This window comes from Catharus ustulatus, chromosome 14 (genome assembly GCF_009819885.2).
Source record: "Catharus ustulatus isolate bCatUst1 chromosome 14, bCatUst1.pri.v2, whole genome shotgun sequence".
NCBI lineage: Eukaryota > Metazoa > Chordata > Aves > Passeriformes > Turdidae > Catharus > Catharus ustulatus.
In genome coordinates, this window is record NC_046234.1 from 6,829,600 (window position 1) to 6,856,422 (window position 26,823).

Sequence of the window (26,823 nt, forward strand, 5' to 3'; positions counted from 1 at the left end):
GAACCAGTTTTCCCATCTGTCTTGTCTCCTTTTTATTTTTTTTTTGGAGCCTGTCTTTGGTGGCAGCTGCTCCCTGTTCCAGCCGAGGGGGCTTGTTCTGCGTGGACGTGCTGGTTGGGCTCCTTCACATCATCAAATGCCAAAGATTTGTCTGAAATAAACTCCTGAGGTCTCTGCTTTTTAAAAAATCATCACACAGAGCAAGAGGCTGGGCCAGCTGCTTGCATTATTGCCCCAGAGAGGAAATACAGACCAACTGTGCTGGAAATGGAAGTGGCTGGACTTACATTTAAAGCTGCTGGTTTTTATTTGTGGAGCTGATTACAGACTTTTACAGGCAATTATCAAAAATAAGGAAAGTCTGGGAATTTTGTATTCCTTGGTGTTGTTCTGGAGGTTGTGTGTTCCCTCTGAAATGCTCATTCCAGGCTGGGGCTGGGCATTTCTGCCTGGTGTCTGACTCTAATTCTATTTTGGAGCCCCAGCATCCCACCTGAGAGCTTTCACATCCTGCTAATTGCTTGGCATTCCTGGGATTTTAATGCAAGGTGTTCACGTGCAGAGATCTCCCTCTCACAGGTGGAATGGGGTTTTTTTTATTTATTTGGTTTTGCTAGCCTAAGTTGAGTTTGGAATGGGAAGCCATTAAAGGATAAAAGCAACACACATGCCTGTAGAGGTCAATTTAACTGGTGCAGCAGCACAAAAACACACAAAGGACCCATGTAACAAAACCTAATCGGCTTTAGCTTGAGGGTTACCAGAACCCACATCTTTGAGATTGCTGCTATCAGTTACATTTTTACAGTTCAGCACTATTTTTTATTGCAATTGAAGCACAATATTTGTACCTATTAGCCTTTGAGTTTCCTTTTTAGCTCCCTCCCCATAAAGCGAGATGCAGCATTATTATTAAACTGTTCTCCGGGCTAAACACTGTGAATGTCATTCATGCCTGTGTTTATTAATAAAGCAGGAAGAGGGAGAAGCTTGAGCTTGTCTGGTTTGCTTGACTTGCATCAAGGATAACTTTGCAAGAGAGAGAGAGAGAGCTTTCAATAAGGATTCAAAATTGCATAATGAAAAGGTTCTGGAAATAATTATAAAAATCAGACTGAAATCACTTTGGAGAATTGTCGAGGGTTTTTTTTTTAAATATATATATATATTTATTTTTTTTTACATTCAAATTGGCAATGAAGTGTAATGAAGACAGTCAGAAATAACCCCTGCCACCCACACAGGGTATATATAGAGATTGTATTTACTCTGCTGTGCAAGCATCTACTGCAAGATGGCACATTAAAATGTGAACAAAACAGCACATCCCCGCTCCTGGATGCCGCAGTGCTGCTCGGATCTGATAAACAGTTGGAGTGGGGAGCCGTGCTGAGTGCGTGCAGCAGCTGCTGCCACTGCCATGCACGGCCACCAGCTCTGCCTCCCTCAAACCTGGGCATCTTCTCCTCCTCCTCCTCACAGGGCATTTTTCCAAACCTTATCCAAAAACTGGAGCGCTCAAACTTCTCAACTTTCTGCGGTTCTCGCTGCCAGGTGTGCTCACACACACCCAGCAATGATTTTTTGGTTGGGGTGGTACCTGCAGGATGTGGTGTCTGAAATCTTCCTTGCTCTTCTTTGCTCTTCAGCACCACAATTTATTTTTGTTCAGGTTTAAGCTTTTTTTCTTTTTTTTTTTTTTCCTTGCCACAAAATTGTTTCCAGTCCTTGTGGATGTGTGTGTGACCTTCAGTGGGTAATCTCTTAATTAATTTTTGTACTGAATATGCAGCATATTGAGACGTGCGCTTTAGACACTCATCTTGGAGGCTGTGTTAATTCTAAAAATCAAATGCATCAAATTTGGCAAGAAAAGCCCAATTGCAAGTAACCAACCTCTTTCAGCTTCCCCCCTGCTCTTTCACCTCAAAAAATGTCATATTGCCTATATTTGCATGTGATAATTTAGCATAAAAAGCATTTTGAGCACCCTGGAATGAACATTTTGACATTCAACTGGATGTTTGCTTTTACATTTGCCATACTTGGGTGCACCTCTGTGAGAAATGCATTGCAGAATTTTTGTATCTGAGGTTATACAAATTGTTTTAAATGCTGGTAATTGATTCCCAGCTAATGCTTTCAGCATGGGTTGCTCAGGTTGAGAAGTGCAGGCAGAGGTTGAATTTGAAATTGGAGTTTATTGTGCTCCCATCTTCTTTCCATTATATTGTGAGTGCTGGGGAGAGCTGGGGGGGGAAGGGTTTGGGGGATTGGTGGATTTGGTTTTGGGTCCTGTGATGAGGTTGGTTTTTGGTTTTGTGGTAGGTGGTTTTTTTGGTCAAAAAAATCGGCTTTCTAGTCAGCAAAAATGGGCATGTGGCTTTTAAGCTGCAATCCTGTGGGTTCCCATTTTGTGTGTTCTCGCTCTAATTAAAAGGAGTGTTCCTTAAAAGTGTAGGTATGGTAGAGGGGGAGAAAAAAAAAAGTGTGGCTAGTTGTTGGCAACAGCTACTGTTTGCAAAGGGATGTCATCACCTTCAAAATTTGTTGTTTGTAAGAAGGCTTTTTTACCTCCCAGTGCTGCAAGTAGCATTTAAAATAAGCAATCCTGAGAAAAGATCATCAGAGTTCTTGTATTTTTCCCCGGCTGTTTTTGTGAAGATACCGATACAAGTACATTCAAAGAGTTTTTCCCTTTTCTATATAGATTTTTCACATAGCTGTAGTAGGGAACAAAGGTTTCATGATGGAAAAAAATACTGTTTATAAATTCTTTGGGGGGGAACTCTGACAGCAAGATTTGAAATTAATTTCCAAGTCCTGTAAATGTTAATAGATTTAAATGTTAATAGATTTTATTTTATTATCTTGTCCAGATACTGTCATGCAGTATAAAAAATAAAATGAAACCATTATATACTTTATGTGTTTTTCATCAACAGTGAATTCTTGATGTGAAAATTCTTGAAAGGATTTGATCACCATAGCTTAGTTGTGCACCATGGTGCCACGATGTGTTATTTACTGATTCTGGTTTGGGGGTTTATTCTTTTTTTCTCTCTAGGATATTTTTGTCTGCATTTATTAGTACAATAGTGAAATTAGTGCAGCAGCCAGTTTTTCATGTGGATGAAAAGGAAGATTCACACACCTAGAAATAAAATAAATGACTTGATGGTGACAGTGCTGTTGCTCAGAGTGGAGAGTTCTGTGGTGCCCAGGGTGAACTGAGCAGAAGAAATCCAAGGGATGGCCCAGCCCTGCATCTGCACCAAATGGAGATGTGCAACAACACAATTCTGCATTTACACTGATTGATGGGTCTAATAAAAGCGCATCTGCCTTGACTCTTGGGGATGGTGCTGTGCAGGGCCAGGAGTTGGCCTTGATGATCTTTGTGGGTCCCTTCCAACTCAGAATATTCTGTGATTCTGTGATCCCACTGGGTCCCTTCCAGTCCAGCACACCCTGAGGCTCGGTGGTTGTGCATCCTCGGCATCAGCTCCGGGACTGGCAACAGCACCCTGGGTACCACTGGGGAGTGGGGGAAACAACCCAGAACCCAACACTGTCAGTGCTGTCTCCAGCACTGCACCCTCTGGGAGCTCTGTGGTGCTTGGCATGCTCTGCAGGGCTGTGCCTGCCCTTTTCCCAGCCCTCCCCAAGTTTTCCCAGCCGTGCGCGATGGAGAAGCCGCGTCCGGGGAGGGCGATGCTGAGGATGCTGCAGGGCTGGCAGCAGCTGCTGGGACGGGTGGCAAAACCTGGGCACAGCCCTGGCACACCCCCAGCACAGCCTGGCTGGGCTCAGGAAGGCAGGTGGGGCGTGCTGGCTTCCCCAAAGCCCGGCAGCCAAGGTGGATTTATCCGCAGGCGCGCTCGCTCGCGTTGTTGTTGCAGTTTTTGCAGAACATATGGTGTGTCAGAATCACCCCGTTCCCCGAGATCCCGGCAAATTCGCAGCATAGCAGGGTGAGATGCTTTTAGAGCATCTCTTAACTCCTTCGTGGCTGGATTTCCATCCCCCAGCACCACGTGCAAACATATGGTTCACCCCCACCCGGTGTTGTGGTTGGGTTTTTTGAAATTTTCTTTTTCCTTTTTTTTCTCTGTGTGATTGAGTTTTTGTTTGGATTTTTTTTGTTGTTGTGGTTTGGGTTTTGTTGTTTGTTTTGCTGTCTGTTGTTGTTTTGTTTTTTTTCCTTTCCCCCAGAGAAAGGCAGAGGGAAAATACTTGGTATCACCTGTAGTTATTGGATATGACATTAGTTTATCTTTGCTAAGGTTCTGCCCAAATTTGAAAGACAAACCTCTCAAATAATGAATTGCAAGCCAGACTGACCTTTCTCCATCCATGTGAGGATTTTTTTACTCCATTACTAGCACTACCTGTCTGGAATTGAGCACTGTTTTAATCACCTTAATTTACTTTCCCTACACCTCACAGAGTTTAAATTTTTGTTATTCACAAAGATACTTCACCAAGCATAAATATTTCATCCTGTATTTGCATGCCTTCCTTACCACTGGACTGCTATATTTAATAAATAAAAAGACAGGAAAATAGTTGCTGCAGTTGCTTGTTACACAGAACTCAAATTTTAATGATTAATGTAAATACTTGATCTTTTCAAGTTTAAATCTGTTTAAAAAAAAAATCACCAAGACAGTGTTGTTTGCATGAAAATGGTGAAAGTAAAGCCTGTTTTTATGAACATATAATGGCCTATAATCTCATAATAAACAGGTTTTTTTAAATAGTTAATAGGTATGTTTATTAACACTTGGGTTGGGTTTTTTTGTAAGTCACTAAATGTCTCCCCCTCTACAAAGATACCAGCAATCAGTAACTGCAAGGAATAATCTTGTTTATGTTTTTATGTAAGCATTAAAACCTTCATATTAACACTTGGTTTGTTTTGGAAAGCAGATCCCAGAGGAGATCCAGGGCTTTACTTTTTTGATGCTGAGTTTCAGGTTAGAACAGACCTTAAAAATAAGGGTAAGCAAGTTTCTCATTGTACAGAAATACTGCAGTGATTGTCCATGAGGCTTGTTGATGTACAGCTATCACAGCAATTAAATGCCATGGTTTAATTTTGTCTTTTCACCTCTCTGCCAAAACCATCTTGGTCTAATTTTCAAATATCCGACAGCTTCGTGTCGCCTTTTCTCAGTTTTATTTCTGCAAACCTTTGTCCCTGTTTATAATCCCAAGGTAAATGATGAGATCCCAGAACTCCTGGAACCTATGGGCTTTTCCCATCCAACCCTGGGTCAGGTGCAGGTCCTTCCTTTTCTTCTGGAAACAGGACAGCATTGCCCTTTCCCGGTGGGGCTTTTTCCTGATGTTTTCCCAGCAGGAGTAGAGCAGCAGGAGGTGCCCTGGAGCTCCTCTTGCCCACATCTCTGGCTTGACAGGGCTTTTGGAAAATGCAGCCTGTATAAAAATAGTTCTTGCATCCCCTTAGTGGTGCTGGTTTGGTGGTTTTTTGTGGTTTTTTTTAACTGCTGAAGAAAAAGATAATGCTGCCAACTGGAGATGGGTGAGGTGTGCATTCAGTGTTTGTAATGTTCCCTTCCCTCCCCCAGGCTTCCTTTCAAAGGAGCTGGAGCATTGCTGGAGTCTGCAGCTCATTCTTAAGGATGAATTTACCTGAGCTTGGAGAGCAGTTTCTTGTGAGGTGACTCAAGGTGGCTGTGGCTGGAGTGGGAATCCCCAGCTGAGGTTATGGGGCAGGGATGGATGGGATGGCACCAGGGGCTGTAAGGGGCGTTCTGTTCCTTATCCTGCCTCAAAAACCCTTCCCTGGGCACTGCCAGCTCAGCCAGGTCTGTGGCACGGTGTCACCAGAGTTTTGTCAGGCAGGAAAAACTAAAGCTCACTTAGTGAACTAAAATTGTAAGAAGTAGCACCAGGTACTTTCTAATTCTTCACGTTTTTGTGGTTTTGGTGTGATCTTTGATGGAGACCCTTCAGCCTCTGCCCCTCCTGTGGGTGATGCCAGGGTGGTTTGGGCAGGTCCCACGTGTGCCTGCCCTTCCTCCCTTCCCCTGCTGCCACTGTCAGCGTTGTCATTCAAGTGATAATCCTGCCTCATTTTCACTGACTAATAGTGGTGATTAACCTTTTCAATTTTGACATTATAGATAATAAATCAAGTGTATTGGCATAGTGTCTGCAGTGGTGCAAGTTTTTAAAGGATAACAAAACAGGGATCAGAGCACAGCACAGGCAGTGCCTGCTGCCCACTGTGGAAGCATTTAAGGTTGGAAAAGACCTCTCAGATCTTCAAGTCCAGATGTCAACCCAGCACCACTAAACATCTTCTCAAGTGCCACATCCACACGTTTTTCCAGCACTTCCAGGGATAGTGACCCCTCCACTTCTTTGGGCAGCCCGCTGCAAGCTTTGCAGCCTTTCTGGGAAAAATGTGTTTCTAATGTCCAGTCTAAACTTCTCCTGGTGCAGCTTGCAGCTATTCCCTCTCCTCCTGTCCCTGTTCCCTGGGAACAGATCCCAAATCCCCCCTGGCTGTCCCCTCCTGTCAGGGAGTTGTGCAGAGCCACAAGGTCCCCCCTGAGTCTTCTCTTCTCCAGGCTGAGCCCCTTTCCAGCTCCCTCAGGATTTCTCCAGCTCCTTCCCAGCTCTGTTCCCTTCTCTGTACATGCTCCAGCCCCTCAATGTCCTTCTTGTCCTGAGGGGCCCAGAACTGCCCCCAGGACTGGAGGTTCCTCAGCAGTGTCCAGCACAGGGAAATCACTTCCCAAGTCCTGCTGGCCACACCATTTCCTGTAAATCAGCACTGATTGCTGTGCAGTTGGGGGAATTTTCAGACATGTGTGAGCCTGGAGTCTGTGTGCAGGGACAGTTTGATGATCTGTTTGTAGTGTTGGACGTGGATGTTTTCAGATCTTGCTCCCCCTCCTTTCAGTCTGTGGAAGGAACAAATCCTGTGAGAATGAGAGCTCCTCCAGGGAAAGGCAGCGAGTGTCCAGTGCTGATGGAGGGAAGAGAAATCCAATTTTGTCTTCTCCCCTCTGTGACTGTGCCAGATGGGACACCCAGCGTGGCATGTGGTGGCTTTCTACTCCTGGTGCCATTCAGGGGTGACAGTGCTGGGACACTCCACTCACAGGGCTGTCCCTCTGTTCCCATGAGCTCTCCTGACACGTAGATCCACGAGCATCATCAGCAGGAGCCACAGTCTGTTGAACATTTGGCTTTGTGGCATTGCCACGGGATCACGGATAGAAAGGTGTGGCCATGCAGAGTGGCACAAGCTGGGTGCTGGCATCTCTCTGTGCCTTTGTGTCCTTTGCTGTTCCCAGCACATCCCTGCTGCTGCTGGGGATCCTGGGCAGGCTGTCACGTGTGCCAGGTGTTGTTTGCTCAGGTTTAATTTGCCGTGGTGCATCGGAGCGCTGGCAGTCACATGATAGCTGGGGACCTCACCGTGCCTTCGTTCTTGGAGATATTGTTAATTAAATTTTTTATGAAGGAGCTGAGGCACACCAGCAGCGATCTCCTTTCAAGCAGAAATGTAGCAGGCAGTTCCCAAAGAGACCTCATCTGCTCTCTTCTCTATGAAAATCAATTAGTGTTATGAATGTGTGATAGCTTCTTAAAAATCTGTCGTGTTGGAGAAGTCTTTGCACCTTAGAGTGGCAAAGGGAAGGATGTGGCCTCTTGCTCCTCCTCCCTTCCCTGCTCCCTCCCCTGCTCTGGCTGCTGAGCATGGCTGTGGGCATCCACTTGAACTTTCTTCTTGTTCAGATGCTTCAAGTTGTTCTGAATTCTCTTCTAAGAAAAAACCAAGCATGGAGTTGTTTGGCTTGATAAGGGTGATATGTAGATGGAGACATCCGTGCTTTGGTACCTCTTACTCCATCAGCATCCCCAGGCAGGAGTTTGCTGAGGCAAATTCTTGTTTCATGTTTTCTAAGAAGCACTTTTTATTTAGTGAGTGACCTGTGGTACAAGCTGTAGATGTGGCATCACTGACTTTGTCATGGGGCAGCCATTTGTACTTCTACTTAAATGCTGTTTTAATTCTCTCTGCAGTGTAAACACCATTTCCTTGTTGACTGTTGTGTTTGTTTTTTTGAACTTCCTATCCAAGTTTAAACACTGATTTTATTTTCCCCCACACCTATCCAAGCAGAGCTGCACACTAAAGAAGAAAAATATCATACTTACATGCTAAAATGCTTAATAGCTATGTAGCAGTTATAGACAAAAGATCATTTTCTCAGCATGACAGTGTTACTGGAGTAAATGACTTCAACCAAATGAAAAAGGTGATGTTTGCAGTGTATATTTTTGCCTAAGCCTTTATTTTCTGTTGTGGCTTCTACAATATTTGACATTTAGAATATGCTTTCAGGAGATTTTTCTAAACAAATTGTGTAAGAAAAGAAAATGAGGGATTAATCCATGAAAAATATAAAAGTTGGTTCTGAAACCCCTTCCCAAACACATGCAAATCGGAGAGTAGCAATTTGCCTTTTTACCTGGGATGCTGAAGTGTTGCCACCGCTGTTCCACCTTCCTGTCACTCTTTTGTTCCCTCTGTCACAGAAGTGACTTTCGCCCATGCAAAATGTATGATTGCACAGGCTCTGACCTTTACAAACTGCGCCGTTGTTTCCTCCCCACCAGTCCTTACAGAAATAGCTCCGATTTCCCTGCTTTGGCTCTCCTGGTTCACCCCTCAGAAACGAGGCAGGCAGACCCATCCTTCTGCCTCCAAACACACACTCAGACATCCCAAATAAACATTCCTAGGTCTGCACTTACCTTGTAGAGGGAGGGAGGAGGAAATGAGTTCTGAATTCACTGTTTGCAGGGTTGATCCATCCCAGGTGTGCTGCCCACGGATCCGTGCAAGACTCGCTCCGGGGGCGGACGCTTCCCCAGCAGGCTCTGACAGTGTCCTTGTCCCAGCTCTGGGGACATGCTGGGTGCTGGGGGAACTCAGGGATTTATAAAGGGAAAAAGGAGCATCCCAAGATGCAGAGAGGTGGGTGTTGGGTTATTCTGGGGCAGCCAGGAGCAGTGTGGAGAGGGACAAGCTGGGATCACTGGCTGTCATCCTCTTGCTCTTCTCCTTGTCTTTCCTCCAGAGCTTTTTGTCTTTTCCTCTGCCTTGTCTCCCATTGTCCACTTTTTCATAGTTCTTTACCTTCCAGCTATGCCTGTCCATAAGATCCTATGGAGGGATTTTGTTTCAGGCCCTTTTCTTGTTTGCTAAACACCTTTTCCTCTCCTAATACATCATAAACTCCAAGCTGCTCTGACAAGGACTTCAGACTCCTTTTTGCATTTTACACCTGGCTCTGTGAGGCCCTGCTCTTTAGACATTCCTGCAGATATGTGGTGACATTTAATCTCTGTCAGATTATATTATCCTTTTTTTTCCTCCCTTTCCTTAGAATTTTGGAATTGTATGAACAGCCTCAACACTTTGCAGCAGATGACTAGGCTCCCACAAAAGTATTCCTTAGCCTTTCCTTACAGATCCTCATCTGCAAAGAAGAGGTAAATAATTCAGGCATAAGTTAAAGGACTATCATGAGGATAAATTGTTATTTGAAAACTGATTTTGGAAGTGTTTTAGCTGCTTGGAATCTTTCTGTTTCCAGAGTTCCAGGAAAACAGTTCTGGATGTATGTATTTTGTGATTTATTTAGCAAGCACTTCCAAGCATGTGCTCAGCTGCTGCAGTGAGCCAGAGCCTGGGGAGGCAAGCTTGGGATGACAGTTTTATCTCCAGGTGATGGACAAGATCTCTGCTTCCTTTGTGTTTTCTGTGCTTGGGAATGTGTCAGCTCGCGGTGTGAGAGGAGCCATCAGCACTGCGCCAGCCAGAAAAAAAGCCAGGTATAAGCAACTGAATTTCAAGGGTGGAAGGTAGTTTCCAAAGGAAGTTTTTGTGGGAATGATAATTTCCTGCTTTTTACAAATACCCTTGTGCTCTGGATTTCATTCTGCAGCCCACCCCAGGCGTGGATCTTCTGGGTTCAGCCAAGGCTTTCTGCTGTTCCATTGCCTGAGCATCACCCTCTGCAGTGCTGTTCTCCAGGTGGCCCTGCACTGTGCTGGATGTACCTGCTTTGGCAGCTTGGAGTTCTTAAGATGTGACTTTTCCCAGTGTACAAACCAAACTGGCAGAGACAGATCTCATTTTCAACTCTTGCATAGTTTTTAAACATTTACATTGAAGTCGAGTATTAATGATCCAGTGGCTGTTCCACACCAGGGTATAAAGCATTTCAAAGTCCTGCAGGCTGCTGAATTTTGTATGGAGGCAGGTTGAGCAGATCTTTAATTGAGCTCCCAGGAAAATCAGGAGAACGTGGTGTGGCTTTCGGAGTGGCTTTTCATTCTGGGCTTTGTGTCTGGGAAATGCAAACACACTCAGCACCCTCATCTCCCTGGCATTGTAGTTACTACAGGATATGACTTAATGAGTAGGCAAAGAAAGGTGTTTGCAAAGCCTGATGTGATATTTAGTTTTACCTTTTCCTGAGGTTTGCCTTTAACTCTATTTATTTTTGTGTGGAGGAAATAGTCACGTCAAAATATGCAAGATGTGTTGATGCTGTGCAGGCTCCTGCCCCAGGAGTGGTGTGTGGCTGTGTCACTGTTCCTGTGACCAGCTGCCTGGATGATGGTGAAACACACCCTTCTCCTTATGCACAGCTGCATCATTTGGGGTTTTTGGAGTTACCCTGTGCCTGCAGGCTCTGAGGTGATCCTGGGGAGCAGAAGGTGTGGGTTGTGTTGCAGTGTGTGGTCAGCAGCCTGTGCTCTGGGATTCATTTATCACCAGCTCAGATCTGCTGCATTCACCTTGTTCAGGAGTTGCTGACATGGGACCTCCGTTGTTCAGGCGGTTTTGTGTCTTACTAATGCCAGACATGTTTTGGTAATTTAGTGATATAATGGTATTTCAACTTCTTTATCCCTAAAAACCAAACAAAAGCCTTCTTACCCAAAAAGCCCTTCAACACCTACATTAAAAGAAGATGTTTTGCAAAGAGGATCTCTTGGAAATCCCTTGGTTCTACAGTTTATATTGTAATGGTTTAAACAACGAAGTATGGCATAGAATCATAGAATATCCTGGGTTGGAGGGGATCCACCAGGATCTTTCAGTCCCACCCCTGGCCCTGCACAGACACCCCAACCCTCCCACCCTGTCCAAACTCTCCTGGGGCTCTGGCAGCCTTGGGGCTGTGCCCATTCCCTGGGAGCCTGGGTGAAAAAAAATCTTTCCTGATCCCCAGCCTAAACCTCCCCTGGCGCAGCCCCAGCCATTTCTTTGGGTGCCATCATGGGTCACCAGAGAGAAGGGAGACTTTTGTTGACTCTGTCCCTTCTGTAAATGGTGAGTAGTGTCCCACCCAGCTCACCAGGAATAATCCAGAGCATCCTCTGAAGGATCCAGATCCTTGGATCTATCTCCTCCCTGCAACCAGCCATGTTGTTTACAGAGCTCAGGTATTTCAGTACCATGAGTGTAAATCCACATCTGCCCTGCCAACAGAACTTGTTCCTGGATCAGACAGAGATTGACAAGACTTTCCCCGTTTGTTCTGCATCACTTGCTGCTTCCCATCAAACCAGCCAGCTGAAGGAGGCAGAGGTCCTGCAGGAAAAGGAGTATGTGATCTCTTAAAGAGTGAATAGCAGCGTGTGTACACAGGGGACAGCACTGCACTGCTCAAGTGGGCTCTGCTTAGATGCTGTCAGATGTGGAGTCTTTAAACTTGGACTTACTTTACATGGAATTCTTCAGGGTTTTAGAAGAGGGGGAAAAGAAAAAACCTGGTCTCTTTTGGAGCTCTCTGCTAGACAGCAAAAAAGCAGCTGTGTTTTAATAAGAAGCTGCTCCCTTTCTTCTTTGCCTCATAGAGTTTGCTCATCTGATGTTGATTGAGCTGTAACTCTCTCGGGCACCTTTGCAAATACAGCCTGGTTTGTGGGAATTATCCTGGGATTCCTCTTGTCCCCTTCCTCTCACCTTCCTCTGCATCCCCTGGGCACAGGGAAAGGTGCTTGGCCCAGGGATTGACCCACCAAACCATGAGGTGTCTGCAGGCATGTCAGAGCCAGGTACTCACCTTCCTGTCTGGCAGGGGCTGCAAGGTAGAACCTGCTGTTCCCCGACTTCCCAGTGTAATTCATGATTTCCAAGATGTGCATGTTCATGGGATAGCTGGCTTTCAAGTATGAACCTACATCAACATTTCTGGCTAATGACACCTTTCCCTCCTGCTCCTCACCACAGGCTCAGGGATTTTTTGAGCTTTTGGAGCAGCTTGGCTTCTCTGGTCTCAGCCCATCATGAGTTCAGGGCAGCTTAGGTGATGGGGGAGTGATTTGGTGAATACTGCACGTGTTAATCCCATCACTAGTCCCTGGATGCACAGGAGGACGGATTAGGAAATGGAACCCTGGTGAAAATAGCTGTGGTGTGTCATTCTGCTGACACGCAGGATGCTTAAAAACAAAGGCTCGTCCCCCAAAGTTTCAAGCACTGCCATGTAATCTTTTCCCCACTGAACTGAATTGTTCCTGTGGTCTCTAATGGGAGTTGTGTGGCTCACTCCCCTGCACTGGGCTTTGTGGAGCAAGCAGGGGTTAATATTAAAGCAGAGCCTGCTGCTTTAGAAATGGGGAAAAGTAGATGCAAATTACTGTGAATGCTAATTGTTTCTATTTGAAAATTCTTGTAGTGTTTTTCGGAAAACACTCCCATTAAGTAAGCATTAGGTGGATGGCTGAACTGTTTGCAGAAAATCTCCTCAGCCATGTGTGGAGGTTGCGTAAGAAGATGAAAAATGCATATGGAGCCTTCTGGTGTCTCATATACCCTTCCTTGGGAGCCTGGAGCTGTGCCTGTCACACAGAGAGCACTGTAGACTTGAGGACTTGTGTAAAAAAGGGGAGGGAACAGATTCCTAAAAACGTGTGAAATGCTGGTGTGGGGAGAGAGCATCTGGAAGTGAGCAGGGTCAGGGAAATAACTCCTTTTTATACCAGACACAGGCAGGTATCTCTCTGAGCCGTCCCAGTGGCTGTGCTGCCAGTTCTGTGGCTTTTTGTGCAATAAGAGCCTGATCCCACCCTATTAAATAAATGAGGATCCCTTCATTGACCGAGGGTGCAGCCCTAAGGAATGAGCTTGGTTCTGCCAGCTCTGGGATCACTCATCCAGGTGGAAACAGCTCTGCCAGTCCCCCAGTGCTGGGTTGTAATTGGATCAGAAGTTGGGTGCCATCAAAGTACCTGGGAGCTGCCACAGCCTCTTCCTGCTCTGGGCTCCTCTGTGCCTCCCCTGCTCCATGGGCTCAGGTGAATCCTGTAATTGGATTGCCAGGGAAGCAGGGTGGATGCTCTGTGTCATGCTGCAGACCTTTCATCTGGATGGAGCCTTGGCAGCTGTGCTGAACACTGCAAAGGTAAGAGGGCAGCTGGCAGGGCTGGCTGTGCAAGAGTGGGAGAAGGAAAAAGAAGGAAAACAGGGCTGGCTCCCTCCCATGCTCAGACTGCTGCCAGGGTCTGTGTCTTGTTAATGTGTGTTCATGTTTGTACATGTGTGTTTATGTTTGTATGTGTGTGTGTTCATGTTTGTACACGTGTGTCAGCTGGGTTCATGTGTGTTCATATTTGTACATGTCTGTTCGTGTTTGTACACATGTGTGTTTGTGTGTGTTTATGTTTGTACATATGTGTTTATATGTGTTCATGTTTGTACATGTTTTTACAAGTGTGTTCATGTTTGTACATGTGTGTCAGCTGGGTTCATGTGTGTTCATGTCTGTACCCATGTATTCATGTTTGTAGATATGTGTTCATGTTTGTACACGTGTGTTTATGTGTACATGTATGTTGTGTATGTTCATGTTTTTACAGCTGTGTTCACGTCTGTACACATGTCCATGTTTGTACATGTGTATTCATGTTTTTACATGTCTGTACACGTGTGCTCATGTCTGTACATGTGTGTCCATGTTTATACACGTGTGTTTATATGTGTGCACCTGCCCCTGCTCACCCAGCAGCAAAACCCCAGGGACACTTTTCCTGCCAGACACAGTGTCCAGCAGTTTCAGTGTTTAAGAGGCAGAGGCAGGTGGTGCCGAGCTGTAAAATGCAGATGTGGGAGGGCAGCAGGGACAGCTCAGGGCTCAGTCTCAAGGCTGAGTGCTGCCCTGCCTGGTGCAGAGCTCTGGCTGTGTTCACACCAGTAAAGCCAAGTGACAGGGGGGTTTGTATGCCACGGTGTGTTTGCCTTCAGCTGTGTTGTGATTTAGTGGCGAGTTGTTTTTTTCCTGCTGCTTGAATGTGGTGAAGGGAGATGTAGTGGGTTGATCCACCAAAGCCTTTCTCTCACTCCCCTCTGCAGCTGGACAGGGGAGAGAAAATGTAATGAAGGGTTCGTGAGCTAAGTCCAGGAGGGATCACTCGCCAAATACCATCACAGGCAAAGCAGGCTTGAATTAGAGATATTCATTGAATTCATTACTTACAAAGCCAAAGTAGGATAACGAGAAGTGAAACAAGACCTTGAGAGCACCTGCCCCCCACCTCTCTCTTCTTCCCAGCTCTGCCTCCTCCCTTCAGTGGTGCAGGAGACAGGGAATGGGGGCTCATTCCAACCCCCTGCCATGAGCAGGGACACCTTCCACCATCCCTGCTTGCTCCAAGCCCTGTCCTGGAAGAGGAAATTCCTGACTTGTATCCCTTGTTTGCTGCTCCTTTGAGATGGAGCAGTTTTTGTCCTTAACCAGCTGGTGCCATACTCATGGTTATCCTAAACCACAAACAACTACTTTGTTTAAGGCAAGAATTTTATGATCAATAACTTTCTATTTGATCCGAGGGTTCTTTAATCTTCCTGCCATAGTCTCAGATTAACATGAGAATTAGGTTTCAGGGACTGATGGGTTTGCTTGTATTTATCCTTTTGTTTGTGTTGACAGATAATCCCATTACTGCTCTTCTTAGTAGTTTGATGGCTGTGATTGCTTCTATTACTGATGTCTGGCTTTAAACCTGTAAGCTTATCCAAGCACTTGGCACTGAACACCTTCCCATCCTCCTGAGGAGTGGACAAGGATGAGTATGAATATTCTTGCCTTAAGTACTTTTAAGAAAAAAAAACGACAAAAAGGGAAGACAGAAGCAAAAGGCACATAGTGTTCAGGGAAATACTTGCTTTGACTTCTGAGGAGAGGGTTTCAGATCTGTAAAAATTGGATATGGAATGGCTAGAGCTCCTTGCACTGTGTCCTTTTAGTAAACTTTGCCTTCTTCTGGATATCAAGAGGTATAAACCAGAGCATAAAATGATGGAAAGAAGCCCAGGCTTGTTGGGTTGCTTCTCCTTTCTTCCTACAAGAACAAATTCTCACCCTGCTCCTCCCTGCCCTGTTTTGCCCTCCTTGGTACAAATTATGTGTCATTCCCACTGCAGCTTTACTTTTACCATTGTGGCTTTAATTCTCTGTGTTGGAAATCTGCAACCCCTGTATGACTAGCTAAAGCTTGAAATTATTCCTGCAAGGGATCTGGTACTGAATAAACCCCCCTGCAGCTCAGCTGAACTCCAGCAGCCTTTGGCCACCACCCTGGGGCACAACTCTTGCTCCAGACGCCTGGAACAGTGGGAATTATCTTGGGGAAGCTTTTGCCACTGGGAGCTGCCACGTGGGCAAGGAGGTGGCTGTGTATCCCTGCATCCCTCCATCATCTCTCCATCCCCTGCTGGGGCTGGGACCCCAGTGCTGAGCTGTGGCTCCTGGAGCAGCACAGGAGGCTGCTGCAGTTTTTGGCTGTCCCTGCCTGGCTTGGCTTGTGCAGCAGGAATGGCAGGGAAGCTCTGTAACGTCAGCAGGAGGATATAAACGTGCCCTGTGGGACTGCAGCAGGCACCTGCTTCTCAATTAAATTAAATTAAAATGAGGGAAGAGATGTTCTGCATGCAGGTTTGCAAATACAGGTCAGGAAGGCAAGCTAGAGGCTTTGTGGAGAGGATGGCAAGGTGTTCCTGAGGTGTTTCCCTCTTCCCAGAAAAGCAGACTGGATGGAGTTTGTGTGGGGAAGGAGTAGAGGCCACTTCTTACAAGCCTCTCATTGTGAGTGATTTTTGAGCTGTGATGTTGTACCAAAAAAATGAAGCTTTAAACAGTATGAAAAAAATCCAAGATACTTTCTTTAAGTGAGCTGTAAAGCTTCCTGAGCTGTAAAAACCAAAAAAGGCATTTGTCTGCTGATGGGTCCATCTAGAATGTGTTGTCCCACTGAAATGCATCTCCTTGGGAGAGGAGTGAGTCCTGCCCAAGCTTCCATGGAGCTCATCCTGATGGAGCTCTGGCTGGAGCAAGCAGAGGTAGATCCATGTATTTCTGTGGGTCTTTGTATTTCCTTGATGTTTTTCCACTGCTTGAAGCTGTAGAGACCCCTGGATGAGTGCATGAAGCCTTCAGAGGCTAAAAATCTGAATTTGGCTGGTGCAGTGCTTGACTTCCATCAGCCTTTTGTCCTCAAATTTAATGTTTGAATATTTTTATATTAATTTGTATCCGTTCAGAAACATACTTCATCACTTGAAAGCAGTGAATTTTCTTTCTTCTGTCTGGATCTGATTGTTTGAAAGACATTAAGAAGAGAACTACAGTTTTGCCCTTATGTACCTATTGTGGCTTCACTCAAAATTTAAGCTTACTGTGATTTATAGAAATTAGCAAGTTTTTTTTTTAACTAGCCAAGGCTTCTGGCAGCTCTTTCTTGAATAAAATTTTATTTTCCTGAATAGTCAGTAGGGTTTTTTTATTCCCTTCTAAACGGCTCTTATAAATATCAAAAGAGTCATAAAAACCCTTATAAATTTTTTTTTTATTGATTCAGGAAAAATAAACCCAGGGCTTTTATTTAAAGGGTAATATTGGAAAATAGTTTTGGTTTGGCTGGTTTTTATAGGAGTATTCTTAAAGGAGCCAGGTTGAGACACCCAAATCTTACTCAGATGCTCCTTTTGTTTTTCTGATCCAGCTGGAATTAGTCAAAAAAGCAGTGTCACCTGCACCCCTGAAAATACACAAATGCATCCTGGAACCTGGAGCAGCCTCTGGGCTTGGGATCTGACATGGGATAAGGAAAGGGAGAGAAAAGAAGGAAGTGGAGTTATTTGATGGCTTTTGGATCGCTTGTTTCTCAGATGATGTAATTTTATTTTTTAACATAACAATTTGACGTTCCCTTGCTTCACCCCTTCGGATAATTTGGTGTGAGATTTCAGGGACTGGGTTTTTTCAGGAGGGTTTTAAGGAAGTGATGGAAAGAGATGTCAGCAGAGGAAATCCAGCTGTCGTTTCACAGCAGAAAGTGAGCAGCATTTCCTGTTACAGCTCTCACCAGAACACTTCTTGTTCCGTCACTGACACCATCCCCCAGTTTTTCCACAGAAATCTCCATGAGTGTGCCTGCACAGCTTTCATTAAGTGTGCAGGAGATGGCACTTTGGGAAAGCCTGTGAATGGCCAGGTGAAGATGGGATTTTGGGGAGGAATGGAGTGGGTTGGGATGGATGGGCTGTGACAGGAGATGATCCTTGTCCCTCCTGAACAACAACAGGTGCACGTTGTGGGGCTGGGTTTTTGACAGGCAGAGGAACTTGGCTGAATGGATTTTCAGTCTTGTCAAAAGGTGCCTTGTTGACCATTACAGTCTGTTCATTTCTCTTCCAGTGTCTTTATCTTGAAGTTACTGAACAAAAATGGGAAGTTTCAAACATGCTTTGGGGTGATTGAGCAGGAAAAAAATTGCATTCCAGTGGTTTGGGTTGGAAAGAACCTTAAAGCTCATTTTGTCCCAACCCCATTCCATGGGCAGGGACATTTCAACCAAACCAGGGTGCTCCAAGCCCTGTCCAGCCTGGCCCTGGACACTTCCAGGGACCCCAAAGCACCACCTTTTAGCACAGATTTAGTTCTCCACTCCCATGTTGTGCCTTGGCCCCTTTTCCATCTTCCTTTCATGTGCTTGCCCAGTGTCACATTTGTGATGATGGGTGCAGGTGCTGCAGGAATCATCTCCATGTCTGCTTGCTAGAACTCTTCTTGGTTTTATTTCTCTTTTTAATGGGCTAATGCAGCAAGAACATATTTCTATCTATTTATTTGCTCATGCTGCTTTATGAAATGAGGCACACTGAACACACCCATTTCTTTAAAACAGGGAGCAGCAACCGGTTTTGCATAATTTCTAAATCCTCTGGACACGAGTGACTTCAAAAGAAGCCCACAACAAAACCACCCAAAACCCCACTATAAAAGTAAAAGGCAAATTGAGATACCAGACTACAAAAGTATTCTGAATAATTGGGGATTATCCTTTAATTTCATGAATTGAGGAAGAACTAAATCTTTTTATTTTTGTGCAAATTCTGTATTTCACCCGTGATGATGATTGCTGGTGCTGGGGATTAAATGCTGAGAATTTCTTTTAAAAACTCTGCTGTGGTACCTGTGAATGAAATCACAGAAACCAGGTGGGAGCTGCTTTTGGGGAGTCAGGAGGAGGTTTTGGGCTCCTTTGGCTGGGAGTTAACATAGCTTGGGAAATGCTGGGGAGAAGCTGATTCTCGGAAATGAGTTTGAATTTATTTTTGTTTTAATTTTTCCTGCTGCAGCCTTGTGTAGCCCAGATGCATTATGCAGGTGCAGAGCAGCTCCAGGAAGCAGAGAATGGCATGCTCAGAGCCATTGATGAGAACTGAGGTTACTTTTAATGTCTTGTACCACAAGTATTTCGTGTATTTTTCGTCCTTAATGGCATTCAGGCTTGTTATAGGAATTAAGCACTGTGAGTTAAAATAACAAATCTGCACTATGCTTTGCTGGGTTTTAAATCAAAATGGCATTCTTTTTTCATGAGCCCATAATCCTTTCTTTTATACAGTTTGATGCTAGCCAGCTCTTGCTTCCTGAGGCAGAACCATTAGATATCAAAAATATAATTGCTCTCTATATGAGTGCTCCTTTGTAGCCCAGCCCTTTCATGTTTTGAGGCTGCAGTACTTTTATTTCTTTAAAAATATTCTATTAAGTTCTTCTGAATTGTGAATCCCAGCCTCCACAGGTAAGGGGTCAGTGCCCTGTTGGGAATCGGCGGAGAAGTGGAGGTTCATGGTTAGGATTTGCTTTTTGGTGTGGGAGTTAGCTGGAAATAGTGAAATCCAGAGACAGGAGACTGTAATTATCCCATCAGTGCCAGTTGGGAGTTAATTAATCTATAGTTCCCCACCTGGCATCCAAAGTGGAAACTGTTTTGGGTGAGGGAGAGAATAGTAATGGCTTATCTTGCACTTGCTTGAGTGTGAGAGGTTTGGAATACACAGATGCTGAAAGATATACATTGCATTTATTAATGTGTTACAGGAGCACTGCTTTGCCTCACTCCACACAAAAATCCGTGGAGGTGTCTGATTTGTGTGGACAGGTGTTTTAAAACCCCAGGGGGTCTTTTTTGTTCTTTGCTTCCTTCCATTCTGTATCTGTAATTAAAAGCACTGCAGAGACCTGCAAAGCAAACCCCCCGCCCATCCTTCTGTCCCTTGGGAATTTCATTTTCCTGGGTGAGGGCAGGGAAGGTGTGGGAAGTTCAGCTGACCTGTGCTGGACACCAGCAGTTGCCCCTGACTTGCTGAAGGTTAGAATTATAAAAGCCCAAGTACACAGACATTTCCTTTAATAATACAAACCCGTTTTCTCTAGTCTGCCAGAATTGGGAGCGTCTGGTGGTTTCCATGGAGAAGGATATTTCTTACAAGGCCCAGCTATTTTTGCAGACTATTTTGTAATGTATTTGAACTTGCAGTCTTGTGCCATTTCTCTTCTGCTGCTCCACAAGCAGGGCAGGGAAATACAGGCAAATTCCCATTAAGGAGCAGCCAAGGGCCTCTTGGCTTTTGGGGATAATTTTGAGGGTCAAGGCGCTGTCTTTCTGCTGTCCCCTGCTTTTACTGTGTTTCCAAGGAGAATCCCCATGCAGGTTGGAGAGGTGAGGCTTCTCCTGCTGTGGACCAGCATAAGGATGCTGCTCAGACCCCAGGAAATGTTCCTTTGGGAAAGATAGTTTCACTGCTGCTGTTCCCTGTTCTGAATTTTACATGGTCTTAGTTTGTTTTCCAATTGACAGCTTGGCTTTCTCCAATTTTGTAATTATATATAAAGTTTTGTCTAACAAATGCCATTTCTTCTTCCTTGATTCCTCTAATTAGAACTTAAATTGTGTTACTGGTCCTTCATGCTTTCTTCTCATGGCTGCAAGAAGAGAAAGCTCAGAAAAACGTGCCTAGACAACATCCTGTCTTTGCAGCTCGTCCCCTATTGCTTCAGTGTTGTCCACTACAAGTTTAATTACTGTGTGAGAAATACTTTTCTCAAGTGGAGCCAAAATCTAGGATTTAAGCCAAAGTAAATTAACAGTTCTCAGAAAACCTGGAGTCCCAAAGCCAAGAATTTCAAGGCTTTTAGGCATCTCTCTGTTATTGGCAGGCATTTCGTGATGTCATGTGGTAGAACAAATGGACACCCAAAAGCTGGAGTCAACGTTGTGCCAGTTTAGCAGGAAAGATTAAAACCAATTTAATTTAGGGAGGCCAAACTGAAAATAATGATTATACACAGAAATGGTGGGGTTATTTCATAAGCCATATCCCTTCTTCTCCATTAGTGGCAAATTTCCAAGCTTCATTCTGAGTTCCTAAATTTGCACTCTAGTTTTTCTTTTCTCTCTCTCTCTCTTTTTTTTTTTTTTTTTTTAAATTGCTTGCATTTTTTTTGGTGGGGGGGACAGAGGGGACTGCTTTTTTGTGACATTGTATTTGATTAATTGTATTTCCAAATGTGTTAAATGTAGTATTCTTTCTTATTTTTCCTGCTTTTTTTTTTCCCTGAATTGCCATACTACACAGACCAAACATTGAATTTAGTATAAAATAACTGGTGTTCAAGGACTTAGAAGTAAAAGAGCTATTGGCTGATGGAGTGAGGTTAACACAACGTTTGAGGAAAATTCCTGATGCTTGATTTTACCTGGTGTGTGCAATCAGGAGGGCTCTATGTGTGTGTGTGTGTTCAGTGCAGAGCTGATAATAAGAGTCCCTCTTTGTGTCTGCTTCTTGCAAACACAAAGCCCTGAGGAAGAAAGGGAGCTGAGGTGCTCTCAGGCTGTGGTGGTGCCTTTCTCTGGGGTGGTCAGATCCTGCAGATCCAAATGTCTGGGATGTGCTGGGGACATAGATCTGGGTTCTGCACGTGGAGGAGCTGTTGGGAGCCATGAGGATTGTTTTGCTGGTAAATCTTCATGGAATCCAGCCTGGTTTGGGTTGGAGGGGACTTCAGAGCTCATCTCATCCCACCCCTTGCCATGGGACACCTTCCACTGGACCAGGATGCTCCAAGCCCCATTCCAGACTGGCTGGGGGGGGCCAAAGGCAGCAGGGCTGGAATTTCCCCCCACTCCACCTTGACCTGAGCCCCCTCGTCTCAGACCAGGGTCCTCCCTGGGGGTTGGGAGCTGTGGGGGCTTCTCTGGCATCCCTCTCTCCTCCCCAGAACCTCCCGTGTCTGCTCAGCTCTCACCAGCCAGGGCTTTGCTGTTTAACACTCCATTGTGTTCAGTGCCAAGGTTCAGTGCCTGGAAAGGCTTTGGGGGCTGAACAAACCCACCCTGCCTGGTGGGCACCAGCCTTGGCAGAGCCACCCAGGCTGCTCCAGGCACTTCCAGAGTGCCACCTGTGTCCCTGGGCCAGGTGTACAGCCCTTACACGCCTGGCTGTGCTCATCTTGTCCTTGCTCTGTGTGTGCTGATGTGTTCATGGGAAGGGTGTGTGCGCTCCAAAAGAAAGGGGAATTCTGTCCCTGAATTTGTTTGCTTTCAGATCTGTATCCTGTTGAAGTGCTCATGGAAGGAAACGCTGAAAGCAAAGCAAGTCCTGATGTGTCAGCTTTGTCTCCTGGGTGCTGGGAGGGAGTCACCCAGCAGGAAGGTGGGATGGCAGCATCCTGTACCAGCCCTGGGCTGGCAGATGTTCCAGGTCACTGTAGCACTCTGTGCCAGCCTGTCCTGGGCTGGCAGATGTTCCAGGTCACTGTAGCACTCTGTGCCAGCCTGTCCTGGGCTGGCAGGGGCTCCAGGTCTCTGCAGGTGGGACAGGCTGTGGTGCTGTGTGATTCCTGCACCCACAGCACTTGCTATCATCCCTGGTGTGTCCCTGCACATCAGAACCTCACCATTTACTGCAGCTGGTGGGCAAATGGTGTAGTGTGACAGTGAGGAGAGCAGCAACACAGAGAGCAGGGTTACTGTTTGTTTTGTACCAATGATTATTCAATATTAATTTTGTTGTCACAAAATGCCTTTGCTCATGCAGGAAAGTGAGGTGGGCTGAGAATGAGCCTCCACAAAGTGGACATGTGTACCTGTGTGTATGTACACCTAAAAACATAAAAGATGCTGCTGAAGGAGCTTGCTGGGTGTAGCTGTGACAGAATCCACGGAGAAAAGAGGAATCGTGTATTACAACCACTGTGACTGACTGAATTCCTTGTTTTGATGTTTGCTGTGGGTGACAAGGATGTATAAATGCAAACAGCACATTCATAAATTATTTTGGGTTGCTGGTAGCTTTCTGAAGAAAATAATTTGTAATGAGCTTCATTTATGCACCAGAAATGAAGATGGGATTAGGCGAATATTGAACTGTAAATGCACTGGTGATTTTTGGCTTTTGTGCGTAGCACAGAGAATCTCATCATCTATCTCTGCTCTGATCTTGAATATGCAGAGCTGGCTGTGCCTTTCATGCAGCAGCTATTTTAGTGTGCAGCAGTCTGGCCTTGAGTGTTTGGTGAGCTTGGCAGCAGCACCTGCCTGGGCTCTCCCCATGGTCCTGCCATGGCTCAGGGGCTCTGCTGGGCTTTGTGAGCAGAGCTTGACCTGCAGAATCCCTGCTCTGCCTCTGCCAGGGCTCAGCTCCCTGAATTACAGCTGGGCTGGGTGGTTTCACCCTCCAGCTGCCCAGGTGAGGAGGGTGGGTCACTGGTCTGTGTGAGGCAGAGGGGTCCAGTGACTCCCACACCAGGAATTGGTCTTGGCAGGAATAGCAGGTGTTACACCTGGAGATTTTGCCTTCCAGGTCTGCTGGGATTTGTGTGCTGTGAATTCCCAGCAGTGACTTGCCAGGGCTACCTTTGAGAGGCTTACCCGAAGGATGTGGTTTTTAGCCAGAGCTGGAGTGCCACAGCCATTGATGCACGTGAGGAATGGCTCTGTCTGAGGTGATTTACTCTCTGCAAAAGCTGAGAATGTGCTTTAGCACCCCTGGAACTGCAGGCACCCAAAAAAAACACCTGTGGGCAGTGCTCACATAGGGCATGGGCTCACAGACATCTCAGTTTAGGGTGCACACAGGTGCCCATATTGACAAGCTCTGGCTTTGCTGCAAGAGAAGGGTGCATCAGCTCATTTTTGGAGTCTGTTAGATGAGGAAATGTGCTCTTTGCTGATGCATTTTAACGAGGCTGCTGAACCCTTGGGTGATTAGTGTATTGGTGCCACAGCGTGCACGGTGCTGAGAGCACTTACAGCCCTGATCTCAATTTCACACAGGTGCAGACAGCAAATATTTTTTCTTAGCAATTTCAGGCTCACACACTTAGAACGACCTTAGATATCTTCTCCATTTGTCTCTTTATATCTGCTGTGCATAATGGTTTTGGAGGGGCTGGGGTTAGTGACAAGCCATGTGTTTTGGGCTGAATTGCTTGAACTGAGCTGGACCAGTTGTGTTCATGTAAATCAGGTTCCCTGAGGAAACAGCTTCTTAAACTCTGCCCATTAAATGTGAGGGGCTCTGCATCAGGAGCTTTGGTGTTGGTTTCACCTGCTGGTGTAATTTTTTCAGTTCTGATATGGGGTTGTTCAGCCTGGAGGAGAGAGGGCTCTGAGGAGAGCTCAGAGCCTCTTCCAGTGCCTAAAGGGGCTCCAAGAGAGCTGGAGAGGAACCTTGGAAAAGGATGTGGAGTGCCAAGACAAGGGGGAATTGCTTCCCACTGCCAGAGGGCAGGGATGGATGGGATATTGGGAAGGAGTTGTTCCCTGGGAGGGTGGGGATGCCCTGGCACAGGGGAAGCTGTGGCTGCCCCTGGATCCATGGAAGTGTCCAAGGCCAGGCTGGATGGGACTTGGATTACCCTGAGACAATGGAAGGTGTCCCTGCCCATGGCAGGGGGGTTGGGATGAAATGGTCTTTAAGGTCCTTCCTCATCCCAAACCATCCCAGATTCTGATTCCATGATGACCAGTGACATTCTTGGTGCCTTTTTTTTTAATGAGCTAATTCTTTAGCTTCAAGGTCTGCTTCATCTTATTTGGTCTTTTAGATTTTGCAAAACAGCCTTGCCCCTTGTTGGGCTGTCTGGAATTGTACTTCCACTTTAATTTAGTCACCTTGAAAGGGGACTGCCAAAAACAAAGGCAGGATTCAGTGATACGGATCAGCTTGCACCAAATCAGCATTGTTGCCTGAGAATATCTCTTGCAGTGAGAGGAGCTTGAAACCTGCAGGGTGTCTTTTTATGAAAAAAGCAAAATATATACTTATTTGTATGCATAGACCACCTAGGGGAGTTTCTTTTGAATTTTGCAGTGTTTTAAACACTCATTGATGTGAGTGCTTATTGCAAAAGCAAGGACAAATAAGATGTACAGTAGCTAAAGGGCCATTTTTGCCTGGAGGTGCAGAGGAGAGGAGTAAACAGGATTCATTAGAAGCAGAGGAAGGAGGAACAGCTATGGGGACATGTCACCTGCCAGCACAGTGGCCCAGGACCTCGGTGGTGGGAGCAGTGTTGTCTTACACCTTTTAATAGATGCCAGATTAAAGTGCTTCCTGAGCTACCCAGGCTGCAGGGTGGTGAGTACAAGTTGATTAATATGTCTGCATTTCTTTATTGGGTGCTTAATATCTGATAGTTTCCCTTCCTCTCGCTGATCCTTTGACAGCTAAAACCAGCTCCTTCTAGGCTTGGCCAGCCTTCCAGAGCTGCCCAGCCATGGCTGGCTTTTGGGTTGGCACATGGAGCAGAGGAGTTGCTGTTTTGTGATGTTCACAAGAACCCCTGGAACACGATCAGAACCGAGGGAAAATAATAAAATCTGCACTCTGATTCATCTTATTGCACAGAAAGACATCCTTTATAGTTTTTGGGCAAAGTTTTATTTCTCAGTTTGCACAGTGTGAGGGAATAATTGTATTGCTGAGAGAGGAAATGGAAGTACAGGAATTTCTGAACACAAGGTGTTGGGTACAACTTATGGAAATAAGGTGGGAGGTACCTGTGGGCCTTTTAGGGCCTACTGGGACCTTGGATCATTTAATTTTATTTTCTAGGTGCCAGTGCAGTAAAATTTAGGCAGAAGCTTTTATCTCGAGGACTCACAGTGTTGCAGGTTTTCTGTGCCCAACACACTGAATTGGAGGTGTGGTTGTAAGAAGCTTTTAAGACTTGAGTGGTGGCTCAAAAGCCATTTGATGTGTATTCAAAAGCAGCAGGAGGAACTGTTAGTTCAGCAAATTAGGGTGCTAATGTGGTGCAGAAGGGTCAGTGTGGAGCCCACCCAGATCTCTGCTCCCCAGCTTGGCAGTGATGCCAAGGTGACCAGGAAGTTTTGGTAAAATTTATAAATAGCCCTTAAAACTAAAATCCCACGAGCTTGGGAGGCTGTGTGCTTCCCTGACTGAATGTTTGAATTTCCAGTGTTATTATTTTTCTGTGCAGGTTTCTGTGATGAGTTTCAGAGCACCTGTGAGCCTTTCCCACAGGTGGGAGCTTCCCTTCCCCATGCCCTCCCCTCCTCTCCCAGTCTGTCATTCAGAATCCTTGGATTCTTCCTAAAGCTGGTTCAGAGCATGGTGTGGGATGGGTTTGCTTCAACACTGAGGAGGAGGCTTGTAGGCTGGGTACATCTTTATATCAGCTACCAGTCAGTGTTGGCATCCTTGCTTCCAGGCATTATTCCAACCTTTTCTTCTCCAGCTTCCTGCCCTTTCCAAGGCTCTGCAGGGATTATGGCCTTTTGGGAATGTCCCATTCCCCCAGACCACTTAGCCAGAGCAATCCTTGGGTCTGTATTCCTCACCCTGAGGTTATTTTGGGGGAAAATGTGCTCCCAGGAGTAGCCTGAGAGCTTGTAGGAAGCAGCAGTGGATTCCCAGGATCTGGGGCACACAGGGATGGGGCCAGATGTGCTGCTGCAAGGATCTACTCTTGGGGCTATCAGATGCTTTAGGGGATGGTTCTTTCAAATGTTTTGAAAGATTTGATTGTTTCTGTTGATTTTTTTAGGTTGCCTCAATTACAGTAGTTTATAGAATTGATTCCTCACCGCCCTTTCCTGGAAGGTGCCATCACACCTGAATAGACCTTTCAAATTCAGCTTCTTTGAAAAGAATGGAATTAGGCTGTGGTAGTGTTCCTGTTTAGGAAATCAATCTCTCTTTGCAAACCCCTGTGCTTTTAGGAGGAGCAGAACCTCCCTGACAGAAGGATCTCCCTTCCCTCACAGAATTCCCCTGGAGATGCTCTTGGTGGGCATCCCTTGCTGTTTGCTTCCCTGCTGGGGGGAGATCTGTGATTTTGGAGCTGCCATTTCCTCCAGTAGTTCTGTGCTGCTGCCTCTGTTAGTATTTAGTGCTGATCTCTTTCCACTCTGCCTTTATCTCTGATGACATTTATGGCA

General features: G+C 45.7%; 1 protein-coding gene across 3 annotated transcripts in view; it reads left to right on the forward strand.

Moving 5' to 3' along the window:
* NEXMIF (neurite extension and migration factor) overlaps positions 1-26,823 on the forward strand; it is a 154,730-nt gene that overhangs the window by 22,783 nt on the left and 105,124 nt on the right. The window contains exon 1 of one of the 3 annotated variants that reach the window (XM_033072500.2): positions 13,453-13,472. The exons of the other annotated variants lie outside the window; for them this stretch is intronic. The gene's annotated coding sequence lies outside the window, so the exon portion shown is untranslated. Of the gene's footprint in view, positions 1-13,452; positions 13,473-26,823 lie in introns of those variants that run through there. 3 annotated transcript variants of the gene reach the window in all.